This window comes from Gossypium hirsutum, chromosome A10 (genome assembly GCF_007990345.1).
Source record: "Gossypium hirsutum isolate 1008001.06 chromosome A10, Gossypium_hirsutum_v2.1, whole genome shotgun sequence".
Lineage (NCBI taxonomy): Eukaryota > Viridiplantae > Streptophyta > Magnoliopsida > Malvales > Malvaceae > Gossypium > Gossypium hirsutum.
Window position 1 is genome coordinate 23,258,500 of NC_053433.1, and position 15,134 is coordinate 23,273,633.

At 35.0% G+C, this 15,134-nt stretch overlaps 1 non-coding gene across 1 annotated transcript; it reads left to right on the top strand.

The window, feature by feature from the left end:
• Nucleotides 1-3,715: 3,715 nt before the first annotated feature.
• On the top strand, nucleotides 3,716-3,822 carry LOC121209275 (small nucleolar RNA R71). The gene has a single exon (XR_005904390.1). It is a non-coding gene; the product is annotated as a small nucleolar RNA R71 (small nucleolar RNA).
• The last annotated feature ends 11,312 nt before the right edge of the window (nucleotides 3,823-15,134 follow it).

The window sequence follows — 15,134 nt, forward strand, 5'->3', positions numbered from 1 at the left end:
GAGGGTTGTAATGAGGCTTGGTTAGGGGGTGTGGTTACAAGCTGAAAGAAAAGGTTAGAATCGAGATTGACTTAAAAAATTTGCCTAACTAGAAAAATAGCTAGTCATCAATTGCGTACAACAGAGCTTTTCTCAGAATATGGAATTTAACTTCTTTAGCTCAGAAGATTACTACTGTTAAGATGTATACACACATTTTTTTTAAGAACAAATTAAATACAAAGTAGAATAAAACTTAGCTAAGCAACTATTTCAATTCCAATCTCGACAAAACATTAGGGATCAAATTAATTTAAGGGATTTCAACAATAATGGGTTAAGGGTTAATATTAAGGGTAATACAAGAAATGGCTTGTTAGCTCAACGGGGTTTACTAAGGGTTAATCGTAGAGGTAGGCTTTTCATGACATGAGTGGGTTAATCCTAAGTGCCTCTCTCATTTTGACATATCAAATCAAATAGTGTGGTCTTGACATGCATAATCAAGCAAGTTCTAGAATAATAATTCAATACTGACGAACTCAAAGCAATAATAAAAGTGAGTATGAAAGAATTAATAGATGCTCAAAAGGATCAAAAATCTCACACAAATTATGGCTTTTTGATGTTTAAAACTTGTGAATTCCAACTCAAAGAAATACCTAAACTTTTGGGAAACAACCTAAAATTTTAAATTCTTAAAAATCAACTTATCATGCTTAACTCTCTAATGTCTTAAAGTTTAAACAATCAATACATAAATTCCTATGTTTTAATTCAAGATATATTAATCAAAATCATAAATCAATCAAAATTTATCCTAAAAAATGATATGAGAGCTTTTCAAGAGAACACGACAGTCATTCAGAGATTTTTCTGATAGGGAAATGAATACCCCCACACTTAGGATGTACATTGCCCTCAATGTACAAAGATATATATAAGAATATAAAATTAAGATAGGGAGAGAAGTGAAACTTCCTGTTTTAAGAATGGATGAAATTCCTGGATTAGCGAGAGTGAGTTGTTGGAAATAAAGTTAGAAGACAAACATGATTCTGAAAGACAAAAGGAGAATTGGGGGAATAATTTGATAGTAATCATAAAGATAAGCCGTGTTTAAAAACAAACGAATCTTCAAAATTAATAAAAGAAAAATAAAATAAGATAGATAATGTGATTTTTCAAGTGGCACGGTCGGTTCACACGCCCGTGTGGACCGTGTCTCGCTCGTGTTTGTTGCGAAGTGAGATGTCATCACACAGCTTTAGGGCATGCCCATGTGTATAGGCTGTGTGGCTACATGATCATGTTACACGACCGTGTGTGACGTGGTTCACTTTTCCCACAATCGTGTAGCCCTACGCATGCCCGTGTTATTTTGACAGTGTTGTCCATGGGTGCTAGACATGGGCGTGTCGCACGCCCATGCTGTTTTAACAGGTTCACCCACGGATGCATGTCGTACGCCCGTGTTGTTTTCACAGGTTCGACCACAGCCGTGTCACATGGCCATGGCGTTTTATCATAGCCCGTGTTTGGGAAAATCGTTGCCCTATTTTCACACCGCCTTAAGCACACCCGTGTGCTTGGCCGTGTCTTTGTGGAAAACTTGTATTCAAGAGCTCCGTTAGTAAGTTAGGTGTTGATTAGGTGTTTAAGACTAAATTTTAAAGAAGTTAATATAGTTAGTGCTCGGGTTGTCTCCCGAGAAGTGCTTATTTATAGTCTAAGCTCAACTTACCTCTCCATTGAATGATCATGGTGGTTTGAGGAGTTTATACTCCTTATCCTTGCTATCATTCTCATCAAAATAAGGTTTTATATGGGTGTTATTTACCTTAAAATTGCCAAACTTAGGATGACTCACCTCGTCTGTACCGATTGGGAAAATGCTAAGTACCGTTAGAAGGATTTCTTCATTCGGTGTGGTAGTGACAATGTGAGGATCTGCGGAATCTAATAAGACTTTATCTCCAACCTTAAGTTGATTTGGAAAGGTATTAAGCTTGTTCTGGCGTAGTTTTGGTTTATCGTGTGTTCTCGGTTTATGCGTCCGCCATTCATCTAGCTCTTCGATTTGTAACCTTTGATCTTCATGAACAGGTCCTCTACTATTGCTTGAGAATGACTCATGTGCTTCCTTCAGACTCATTTTCTACAGAGTAGTTTGTACCATATTGTCAGTTTTAGTAGAATGGGTTAAACGATCACCTTCAATTTCTGATGTGTTGCCAAAATTGCGAGCTTAAAGAGTAATTGTTTTGTCTCCCACACGGAGTGTGAGTTCACCTGTGCCAACATCAATAATCGATTTAGCAGTTGCTAAAAAGGGCCTTCCTAGGATCAAAAGACTGCTGCTATCTTCCTCTATGTCTAAAACAATGAAGTCAACGGGAAATATAAATTTATCGATTTTAACTAGCACATCTTCAATAATACCCCTAGGAAATCTTATAGTTTTATCTACTAATTGAATGCTTATCGTAGTCTGTTTGGGCTTTCTGAGACTTAATTGTTTGAACATTTTCTAAGGCATGACGTTAATAGTAGCCCCTAAATCAAGCTAATGCATTATTAACATCTAAACTACCAACTAAGCAAGGAATCGTAAAACTCCCTAGATCTTTTAGTTTATTGGGTAGTTTATTTTGGAGAATAGCTGAGCAAACTGCATTTAGCTCCACATGCGATGCCTCGTCCAACTTCCGCTTATTTGCTAAAAGCTCATTTAAAAATTTCATTGTGTTTGGCATCTGCAATAGGGCTTCAATAAACGGTAAGTTAATATGTAATTTTTTTAAGAGTTGAAGGAATTTACCAAATTGTTCATCTAAGCGGTCTTTCCTTGTCGTATTGGGGTATGGCACACGAGGATTATATTCGACATTCACTAATTTGTTTTTATTATGACCTACATCACCTTGACCTTTGCTTACCACAGTTTCTTGCCTCGGTTCTGGCTCAGGCTCAATGACTCCTTCGTCATCTTGAATATTAATTGCGTTGAGTTGTTCCCTTGGGTTGGGTTCAGTATTACTTGGCAAGCGACCTTGTGGTTTCGGAGATTAGTTTAGAAAGCTGGCCTATCTGAGTTTCAAGCCCTTGGATTGACACTTGTTGATTTTTAAGTGCTATTTCGGTGTTCTGAATATGGGTTTTTGACACCGAGATAAACTTTTTGAGCATCTCTTCAAGGTTCGGTTTCTTTTCTTGTTGATAGTGTGGCTGTTGAAAACCTGGAGGATGTTGTGGTCTTTGATTTCCTTGACCGCCCCACGAGAAATTTGGGTGGTTCCTCCAACTTGCATTGTAAGTGTTACTATATGGATTGTTTTGAGATCAGGGATTATTACCCATGTAATTTAACTGCTCATTATCCACGTCGTGGCCATAAGGTTGGTATTCCGAATTGTTTGATCCACCTCCACTTGCTTCACACTGCATTACTGAGTGAACTTGTGAAGAACTAAGAAAACCATCAATCTTTTTATTTAGAAGTTCTACCTGGTTTGACAGCATAGTAATCAAATCGACGTTATAAACGCCGGTTGTTTTCATTGGTTTTGTCCTCATGACTTGCCACTGATAGTTATTCAGTGGCATCTCCTCTATAAACTCATAAGCATCTTCAGGTGTTTTATTATTGATGGTTTCGCCAGCAGCTATGTCAACCATTTATCGAGTCGAAGGATTCAGGCCATTATGGAACGTTTGAACCTGTAGCCAAAGAGGTAACCCATGGTGAGGGCACCTTCTCAGTAAGTCCTTGTATCTCTCCAATGCATTGTAAAGAGTTTCTATGTCTATCTGTACAAATGAAGAGATATCATTACGCAATTTAGCTGGCGAAAAATATTTTAGTAAAAATTTTTCGGTCATTTGTTCCCAAGTAGTAATTGACCCTCATGGTAACGAGTTCAACCACTGTTTAGCTTTGTTCCTCAATGAAAAAAGGAATAACCGAAGACGAATGGCATCATCAGAAACACCATTAATTTTAAATGTATCGTATAGTTCCAAAAAGTTTCCTAAGTGAGCGTTGGGATCCTCATCCTGCAAACCATCAAACTGAACAAATTGCTGTATCATTTGAATAGTGTTAGGTTTTAGTTCAAAAGTATTTGCAGCTATAGCAGGTCTAACTATGCTCGATTCAGTTCCTATTAAAGAAGGTTTAGGATAATCATACATAGTGCATGGAGCAAGATTTTGATTAACCGCAATTGCAGGAGGTAGCTGATTGTCTCAGTTTTCAGCGATCTCTTCGGTTGGGGGTTGAGTATCATCCTCTTGCTCGTTCTCTATGTATCTTAAGCTTTGCCTTATTTCTCGTTGGTTTCTGCGAACTGTGTGATCGATTTCTTCGTCAAAAAGTAGTGGTCCTGACAGGTTTCTTCTAGTCATAAACTATAAAAACCTGCCAAGAGAAAGAAAAAGTAAATTAATAAATAATAAAATTAAAATTAAATTAAATTGTAAGGAAAATAAATGGCTAAAGTAATAAAAATTGAGTGTTCCTAATATCTTAGTTCCCCGGCAACGGCGCCAAAAACTTGATCGCGTGATTTTGTGTGACAAGTTTTATATATTTAAAATTAATCGTTCTTGAAACTAACTATTATCGCGATGTAGGCAAGTGTACCTATTGAACAGTAGTATAGTTTTAGCAAGACTGGATTATCAAACCCAAAGGAACTAAAAGTACTAGTAATGACTGCCTTTTTATTATCTAGCCTAAAAATAAGGCGGTTTTTGTTTTAACAACTAATTAACTAAACCACTTAGACTGTACTTGTTATTCTGGCTCCGAATCAGACGATTTATTCATTTAACTTGTTCCGTAGAGATCCCTAAGTTATGTTATTATCCCTATTCAAGAATAATAACGTCTAATCCCTAGATTGAATAATTGAGAATTTTCTCTAATTAACACTCTAGGGTTGCATTAACTAGATCTATGGATCCCCCTATTAGGTTTCACCCTAATCCGGCAAAATCTTGTCACCCTATCTCTAGACGCGCAATCAACTCCGCTTAATTATGACAAATGTACTCTTAGACAAGGTCTATTCCTCCTCTGAATAAGAGCTTATCTTGAATCAGTATCCTGGGATATCAAAACAAGAATTTAGAACACATAATTAAGAACAAGTTAAATATTTATCATACAATTTAGAAAATAATAACAAGATTCGTCTTAGGTTTCATTCCCCTTAGGTATTTAGGGGATTTAGTTCATAACTAAAAAGGAAAACATCTTAGAAGAATAACGAATACAAAACATAAAGAAAACCCAAAACTCCTGAAGGGAAGTTGAGGGGAGATGTTCAATCTTGATGATGAAACCGGCTTCTGAGATGGATCAATCAGCTTTCTTCGAGTAATTCCTTCCTTTCTCTCAGTGTGTCCCCTTGCTTTCCTCCTCTAGGGTGTATTTATAGGCTTTAGGATGCCTAGAAGCCCTCAAAATTGGCCTTTTCTGAATTGGACTCAACTTGGGCTCGGTAGGGACACGCTCGTGTGAGTCATGCTTCGAATTTTCCAAATTGACACGACTATGTGGCCTGCCCGTGTGAGGAGGTCCAGGCCGTGTTGAATTCATACTTTGGCCCATTTTTCTCTATTTGTGGCCTGTTTCTCGTTCCTCTCGCTCTCCTATGCTCTCCTAAGTATAAAACATGAAATTAAAGCATTAGGAGTATCGAATTCACCAATTCTAATGGGAAATCATCCATAAAATGTGTTAAACATGGGGTAAAAATATGTATAAGTTACGGTTTATCAAAGCCCTTATTCACGGGGTAGCTTCGAGCGGTACTAGGCCCGTATCTGAGGGCTAGGGAGGAGAGGCTAAGGAAGCCTTCTTCTAGATGATGAAGGAATGGTTTACCATATTAGTATGGACAAACCTGGCTACTCAACAACCTCCACCCCCTCCTGTTCCCTAATTTGTTTCCATTATTCCTCAACATACAGGACCAATACGAGTTAGTAAGGCTCCTGTTGATTAGATTCGTAAGTATGGGGCTAAAGAATTTCGAGCTACTACTGAATATGATCCTGAGAGAGCTGAATTCTGGTTAGAGAATGCCATTAGGGTTTTTGACGAGTTATCCTGTTCACCGATTGAGTGTGTAAAGTGTGCAGTATCTCTACTAAAAGATTCAACTTACCAGTGGTGGAATACATTGACTTCTGTAGTACCAAGAGAAAGGATCACTTCAGAATTCTTTCAATCTAAGTTCTATAAGAAATATATTAGTTAGAGGTTTTTGGATAAAAAATGTAAATAATTTCTAGAGCTTAAGTAGGGTCGTATGTCAGTGTCTGAATATGAACGAGAATTTGTTCGATTAAGTAAATATGATCAAGAGTGAATTCCAATCGAGATTGTAATGTGTAAATGGTTTGAAGATGGATTAAATAAAGATATAAAGTTATTAGTTTGAATCCTTGAGTTGAAAGAATTTGTTGTACTGGTTGATTAGACACAAAAAGCTAAAGAACTGAGTAAAGAGAAAAGAAATGCTAAATTTGAAGCTAAAGATTTGATAAAGAGATTGACGGGCAAGTCACATAAATTGGCATCGCAGAAATCTAAAGAACATCATTATCGTTCTACTGCTTCTGTGGGACATCCTAATAGAGATAGAGATACGAGATGCTACAGTCCTACACCTTAGACTACCTCTATAGCGAGTGTGGGTAGTGTTAGAAATACTAGACCCAAGTGCAAGCATTGTAACAAGCTACATTATGGTGAGTGTCGAATGAAAAGTGGAGCATGTTTCAGATGTGGCTCCTTCGACCATTATCTTAGAGATTTCCCTAAGAAGCCAGAGAAAAAGAAAGCTCAAACCATAAGGCCGAGCAATACTACTACAGAGGTAGACCACCTCGTAATCCTAGAAATATGAGTGGTAGCCATGGTGTAATGAAAGACACTACTGTGAGATCAGAGCCACGAGAACTTGCTAGAGCTTATACTATTCGTGCACGCGAAGATGCTTTTGTGTGAGATATTATTACCGGTACTTTTTCTCTCTATAATTTTGATGTATCTGCTTTGATCGATCGTAGATCGACCCATTCATATGTTTGTACTAATTTGGTGTCTAGTAAGAGTTTACCTATTAAGTCCACTGAATTCATGGTTAAAGTATCAAACCTTTTAGGTCAGTAAGTTCTAGTTGATAAAGTTTGCAAGAATTGTCCTTTGATGACTTAGGATATAGTTTTTCGGCTGATTTGATGTTATTATCATTTGATAAATTCGATGTGATTTTGGGCATGGATCGGCCAACTCTGCATGATGCTGTTTTAAATTGTAGACAAAAGCTTATCGTATTAAAATGTTAGAAAGGTGAGTCTCTTCGTAATGAATCAAATAATCCAAGTGGGTTGCCTATTGTGATCAACTATGTTAGCACAAAAATATGTGAGAAAAGTTTGTAATGCCTACCTTGCTTATGTATTGGATACCAAAGTGTCTGAATCGAAGCTTGAATTAATGCCAATGGTTTGCGAGTATTTTGATGTGTTTCTAGAGGAATTACCTAGATTACCGCCGATCAGGGAGGTCAAATTTGCTATAAAACTTGTACCAGGAACAACACCGATATCAATAGCACCTTACAAAATGGCTCTAACAAAGTTGATTTATAGGGGTTTTGCTTGACCTAATTTTTCACCTTGGGGTGCATCGGTTTTGTTTGTTAAGAAAAAGAACTGGTCAATGAGATTATGCATTGATTACCGTCAACTCAAAAAAGTTACAGTCAAGAATAAATATCCACTGTCTCGTATTAATGATTTTTTTTAACAATTGAAAGGTGTCACGGTGTTCATGAAGATTGGTCTTCATTCTGGCTATTATCAACTACGAGTCAAAGATTCGAATGTGCCAAAAACTGCATTTAGAACCAGGTACGGACACTATGAATTTCTTGTGATGCCGTTTGGTTTAACTAACGCACTTGTAGTATTTATGGATTTGAATCAATAGAATCTTCAGATCGTATTTAGATAGATTTGTTATAGTATTTATTGATGATATTCTGATATATTCCTGAGACGAGTCTGAGCATGTCGAGCATTTGAGAATTGTGTTGCAAACTTTGCAAGATAAACAACTGTTTGCTAAATTTAGCAAATGCGAGTTTTGGCTCCGAAAAGTTAGGTTTTTGGAACACATAGTATCAGCTGAAGGCATCAGAGTTGATCCGAGTAAGATTTCAGTAGTTGTTGACTTGAAACCACCAAGAAACATATCTGAAGTCAGAAGTTTTCTGGGATTAGCTGGTTATTACCGGAGGTTTGTAAAAGGGTTATCGATGATAGCTACACCAATGACACATTTATTACAAAAAGATGTGAAGTTTGAATGGTCTGATAAATGTTAGCAATGTTTTAACCAGTTGAATGGATTGTTAATCGAAGCACTGCAACACCCCGAATTAGGGTCTAGTTAGAACAGTGGTTGAGACCACAAATCTGAAATAGAAATGATTGTTTTATGATTATTTGATGGTCTAAGATATGATTGCATGCTTGTGTGAAATTTTCATGAATAAATTCTATGCCTAAGATGTCTAATTTGACTTTAGGGACTAAATTGAATAAGTTGCAAAACTTGTGTTCTGGAAGCTTTAAGCATGAAATTACATTGGATTATTAATTAGAGGTCCTTAAATAGCAATTAGACAAAGTTCTAAAAATTTGGACAAAAATGGGCATGAATAGGAAAATTTTGAAAGAAATGCCTTAAGGGCATTTTTGTCATTTGGTAAATAAAAGAATAAAAAGGGAAAATGAAGTGAAAATCTTGTCCATCTTCTTCAAGGCATAGCCTAATTTTACAAGGGTTCCATAGCTAAGGTTTTCAACTTTTCAAGCTTGATTGTAAGTGCTCCCTAGCCCCGTTTTATATATTCTTTTCATTTTTGAAGTCCTTGATGCATGATCTATCAATTCCTACCATTATTTTGAGCTAGGGTTCATGCACGAAATTTGACCCATGTGTAAAATGGTTGTATTTTGATGTTTAATGGAGGAATATGAATGTTTGATGTGTGATAAACATCTTTGGCTAAATGATTTTTAGTGAAAACACCTAAAAAGGACTTGTTTGTCAAAGGTGTAAAAATGAGTAGTAGAAATGTGAAATAAAGGAAAATATGGGCTAATATGAGATAGAATATGAATCGGATAGACTTGGATAACCAAGAAATTAAATTTATTTCATTTTATGAGCCTAGGGACTAAAGTGTAAATAAGTGAAAAGTCAGGGGTAAAAAGGTAATTTTACCAAAGTATATGTTATGAGTCGATATCAGTAATATGTGTATTGAGAAAGTTAAATTTGGCATTATAGATTAAGAAAAACATGATTCGGGTCTAGATCGGGGGAAGAACAAGGTTTACGAGGATTAGGCTTGTTTCTATCATTTTTGTACTGAGGTAAGTTCATTTGCAAATAATGCAACATGTACCATACTTTAAACGCTTTAATATTGCATGTATGGTAAGTTCATATGAGATGTTAAGTCATATTTCTATTGCTTTGATATCAGTGAATTTTAATGCGTTATTATTATTATGAGTATGCTTGATTATTCCATGAGTACGTGATTGGTTCTATGAGCATTGAAATCGACGTTACGAGCAAGTTCTAAAGAAATGTGGTATCCAAGAATCCCATTTGAATCTTAGAAATAGTTTAGGATACAAGTGACATGTCACTAGGAATTATGTAATCAGAACTCATTGAGTTGTGTCTAAGTTCATGAAATATGTGACATCCAAACTCATTGAGTTGTGGTCTGAGTACGTGTAACAGCCCGATTTTGGGCCTAGTCGGAGCAGTGGTTTCCAGACCAAAAATCTGACGTAATAAAATTTATTTTTATTATATTTTTATGGTCTACAATTTCACGGAATGATTTCGTGAAAATTTCATTTGAAAATTTTGACGTTTGAGCACTCAATTTAGTCAAAATGACCAAATCGTAAAAATTGCAAAACTTGATTCTAGAAGCTAAAGGTGTCTAATTGCTATGAAATTTTAAATTGGAGGTCCTTAAATGGTAATTAGAACATTGGTTAATTTGTTAGACAAAAATGGACATGAAATAGGTGAAATAGAATATTTTTAAGTTAGGGACATTTTGGTCATTTAGTAATTAAAATAAATTAAAAATAAAATTAAAAGTCAATTTTTGTCCATCTTCAACCCCTTGGCCAAATTTCACATGAGGTAGACATAGCTAGGGTTTTTCAAGCTTCCAAGCTCAAATGAAAGTCCGTTTTAGCCTCGTTTTTAATGTTCTTTACATTTTTGAGATCTTCATTGCTCAGTTTAGCTATTTCCACCATTATTTTGAGCTAGGGTTTGTGTTTAAAAATTTACCCATGGATTACATGCATGTTTTTTGATGTTTTATGGAAGAGTATGAAAGTTTGGAGTGTGATAAACAACTTTTACTAGGTATTTTTTATGAAATTGCATAAAAGGACCTATTTGTAAAAATTGTAAAATTATGTGTAGAAAATGTGATTTAGTGAAAAATGTGAGCTACTATAAGAGGGAATATGAATCGGCTAGGCTTAGGATTTTAGAAAAATAAGTGCTTTTCATCTAACGAGCCTAGGGGAAAAATTATAAATATGTGAAACTTAAGGGGTAAAAATGTAATTTTCCATAGTGTATTTTTGGACTAAATTGAATAATGTGAGTATTAAATGAGTTAAATGTGTTATTATAGATCAAGAAAGACGAGGAATTGACCTTGATCGGGGAAAAGAAAAGGTTGTGGACTAAATTACAAATTCGTCATATTTTGCACCAAGGTAAGTTTGTGTGTAAATAATGCATTGTTTTTACTTATGTTATCACATTTTATTATGTTTTATGAAATGTGGCTGAATATTGAATGAAATTGACAAGTATCGAAAAGTGAGAAATTTCCCGGTTGAACATTAGGAACAAAATAGGATACAAGTGACATGTCAGTAACGACTCAAGTGTGGTACTATGTGAAGGCCACTTTGAGAAGAGATAGCTTGGTCACAAGTGTGGTACTATGTGAAGGCCACTTTGTGAAGAAAGATAGCTTTGGTCACAAGTGTGGTACTATGTGAAGGCCACTTTGTGAATTGAAGGTAGCTTTGACTACAAGGGTGGTACTATGTGCAGGCCACCGAGTATCCGTTATTATTCCGATGTGTTCAACAGGAAATGACTAGGTGTATTGAATATGACTATGTGATGAATAAGTACAGGTATGTGTGTGTAAACTTATGAGCAATGTGCTTGATATGTGATCGAACTTTGGTAAGATTGATATGGAGTAAGTGTTACAATGAAAGTTACTACGAAGAAAACATGAAAGAGTGAAATTTAGTAATAAAACAGTTTTGGACAGCAGCAATTGTGTGACTTTGAAAAATCACCAAAAATGGTGGAAATAGAATTAGAGGTTGAATAAGATATGAAATTAAATCTTATTGAGCCTATTTTCACATAAAAGAAACGGTGTAAGCAAAAGAATTTCATATTATGAGATATTTTAATTTTTACAAGACAGGGTCAGAATGATTTCGAAATCCTTTGTTCTGAATTTGGAAAAATCATTAAAAATTGTATAAAAATAATTATTGTTAGAATTTATATTTTTAAAACTATTATTTAGTATATTTTCAATAGAAACAAACAAGAACATCATCTGAATCTCATATGATGAGATAATTAATTTTTAGTGAAGAAGGGCTGAAACTGTCAAATAGTAGAACATGAGAGACTTTAAAGAATAAACTTTACTTATTGGCTAGACCAAAAATTCTAAAATTTTTTTGGTAAAAAGATATGTGAGGCTAGTTTCAGGGAAAATTAGCGGATCTTAATTTGGAGCTCCATAGCTCAAGATATAAATAATTTAGTGACCGTGAATCGAGTAGATAGCTTGAGATGAACAAAAGTAAATAGTGGAACTATGTGCAATTATGATTGTATTATCTTGAGAACATATTATGAGAATTGGTAAAAGCATGTTAATAAATTTCTTATTATTTACATACCAACTTACTAAGCTATATAGCTTACTCTGTTTATTTTCTGTGTTTATAATGTCCTCAAGTTAGCTGGGGTTAGAAGTCGCCGGAGAACATATCACACTATCAAACTAACAAATTGGGTATTGATTATCCTTATACTTAAGGTCATGGCATGTATAGGGGACTTGTTTATTTATGTATGTGTCATAATTGTTTTGGCCTAAAATGTTGACCTATGCTATTTGAAAGTTCATTGTTGTGTAAGGCCATTTGATGTTGGTATATTGGCTATATTGTAAGTCCATGATGATGCATTTCAAGGATGTGTATGCTTACATATGTGGATGAATGAGTGGTGATATCTATATGTGACGTAAATTTGTTTGCAACTGCAAGTTAGATTAGTGCACGGGCTAGGGACATGGCCATGCGAGCCACACGGCCGTGTCCTAATATCACACGGGAGAGTGCCCCTGTTTTTCATGAAATTTTTTAAAGTTTTCTAAAGTTCTCGGTTTGGTCCCGAACAGTTTCCAAAGCATGATTTGGGCTTCATAGGCTAATATTAGGGACTTTAAGATGAAATGTAAAAATTTTTAAATTTGAACCCAAATTCATGACCCAATTTTATACAATTTCATGTGTTTATGTCCGGTAATACCTCATACCCTGTTCTAGTGTCTAACAGGGGTAAGGGGTGTTACATTTAATGGTATCAGAGCTATGGTTTAGTTGATTCTTAGACTAACATAGCGTATGTGAGTCTAGCTATACATTGCATATTACTACTGGTGATAGTGTGATATCTCCCGACTCTGACGAAATTGTCTTGTTAAGACAGAGATGACTTCCAATCGAGCTATTTTTTGATAATGCTGATAATGATATTGAAATAATTAAAATGTGCTTATAATGTGTCGAAATTTGGAATAAGGTATGAATAAAAGTTCATGATGTATGTGTTAATGTACGAAATGAGATAACCACAAGTTAAGAAATGTGAAAAGTGGAATGAAATGAAATTTTATATAGTGATAAGCCCATCCATGTTTTTTTGGCATGCATATGATGTTATGTGCCCAACATATTTGATTAAGTGAATACAACAAGTAAATTTACTCAAATTGACGGAATGTGTGTTTATGTTCACTTGTTTGAATAAGATAATAAAAAAAGTTCGTGTAACATGACTATGTATGTTAGAACTGAATTATGTAATTGTGATGATGTGATGTTGGTGATGAATGCTAAGTCATATTTGTGTACTTATGATAGTCAAATTAGAGGCTTTACAACCTCACCCCCTTACCAGTGTTGCTTTATAATGAAAATTCATGAGAACCATGTGGAATAAGTCCATAAGTGTGAAACTAAAGAGTTTAGTGGTGAAATAATTAGTAATGCATACAGAGATATGAATAGTTTGGAAAGTGAAAACAATTTTGGAAAGATATCAGAATGTTTTAAAGATTATACAAATTATGCAATGTCACGGATAAAGAAAAAGTTAGTCTTGGCTAATCGACTCAATTAGGTATGAAGTCTAAAGATAAGTTTGTTGAAATTTCTCCCGAATTGGTTTTCATTAGTGAGTGGAATAATATGGGGTTCATGATGATAGAATTAGTTAGAGAAATGATCTTTGAGTAGTAAAGATGTTTGTCTGTGTGACAGTTACAGTTAAAATGAATATGATGATCTTTTCTGGGTATTCTATATATTCTTTTATCCTCAGAGATATGTGTGTGATTGTTCAATTTTTGATGGAGTTCTTATGTTGCGAGAATGCTAGCTAACTATGATGTTAGGCGAAAGCCCTGTTGGTCCGGTTGGTTTATGATCTGTATTTCTTTATCTCTTTGGAATTCTATTCTAATATGTTGGAATGAAGTCGATGGCAAAAAAAAAAAGTGAGACTATTCTTATGTTTCTACTGATTATGGTTTTGTTTTATATATACGGAAAATATATTATCCCTGTTATGATGGAAGTCCAGAGCCGGTAAAGATTTTTTTTCTACTGGTTTTCTCTAAAGAATCATCAAGATCTTTGTTATTTTCCTATGATTTATGTTCTTTGACTTTTTGTATGGTATCGTATCTTGGATTTCTTTATCTGGGATTTCCTATCACTCTTATTTCATGAATTATCAACCATGGCTCATCTTGAAGTAGTGTTCTTTGACTTGTGATAATTATGTCTATTATGGTTGTATTTCTGGTTTGGTCATAGGAATATGGTGACTCAAGTATCTGGATTTCTCTAATTTTCATGTAAAGAATTGGCTTTGGCAACAGTATAATGATGGAAGTACAAACTCAAATCGTATGATGGATTTCTTTCTCAGGTAAGTTGATTAAAGTCAATGCATTCAATCGAGATGTCTTTGTTTCTTTGAGCTAATGCGATTGTGAATGCCTTTGATTAGCATGATAAGAGAATTTTGAAAGATTGTGTGCTTGAGATGTTTTAATAGCACGAAGAAATAAGCATTTTGATATGTATTATTCGGTAGTTGAGATTGACTCAGCCGTTTTTATCAAAATGAGCTGATTTGTTGGGATGTGATTCTAGTTATATATATTTAAGTATGTCCTCAGCTAAAAGAATAAATTTTTGTGTATTCACGAGTGTATATAGTTTTTTTTTGCATTCACGAGTGTATAGACAGTCAGTTTGAATGAAGAATTGATATTCTATGTGTGACGTAAATTTGTTCGCACGGTAAGTCAGATTAGTGCACGGGCTAGGGATATGGCCATGCGAGCCATACGGCCGTGTCCTAATATCACACGGGAGTGTGCCTTTATTTTTCATGAAATTTCTCAAAGTTTTATAAGGTTCTCGGTTTGGTCCCAAACCGTTTCCAAAGCATGATTTGAGCTTCGTAGGCCCATATTAGGGACTTTAAAATGAAATGTGAAAAGTTTTAAATTTTAACACAAACTCATGACCTGATTTTATACGATTGCATATGTTTATGTCCGGTAATACCTCATACCCTGTTCCGGTGTCAAACACGGGTAAGGGGTGTTACAGTTCGTGATATGTGTGACACATGTTTTGGCATCCAAGCGCTGGTCTCGTATATGCTATTAATG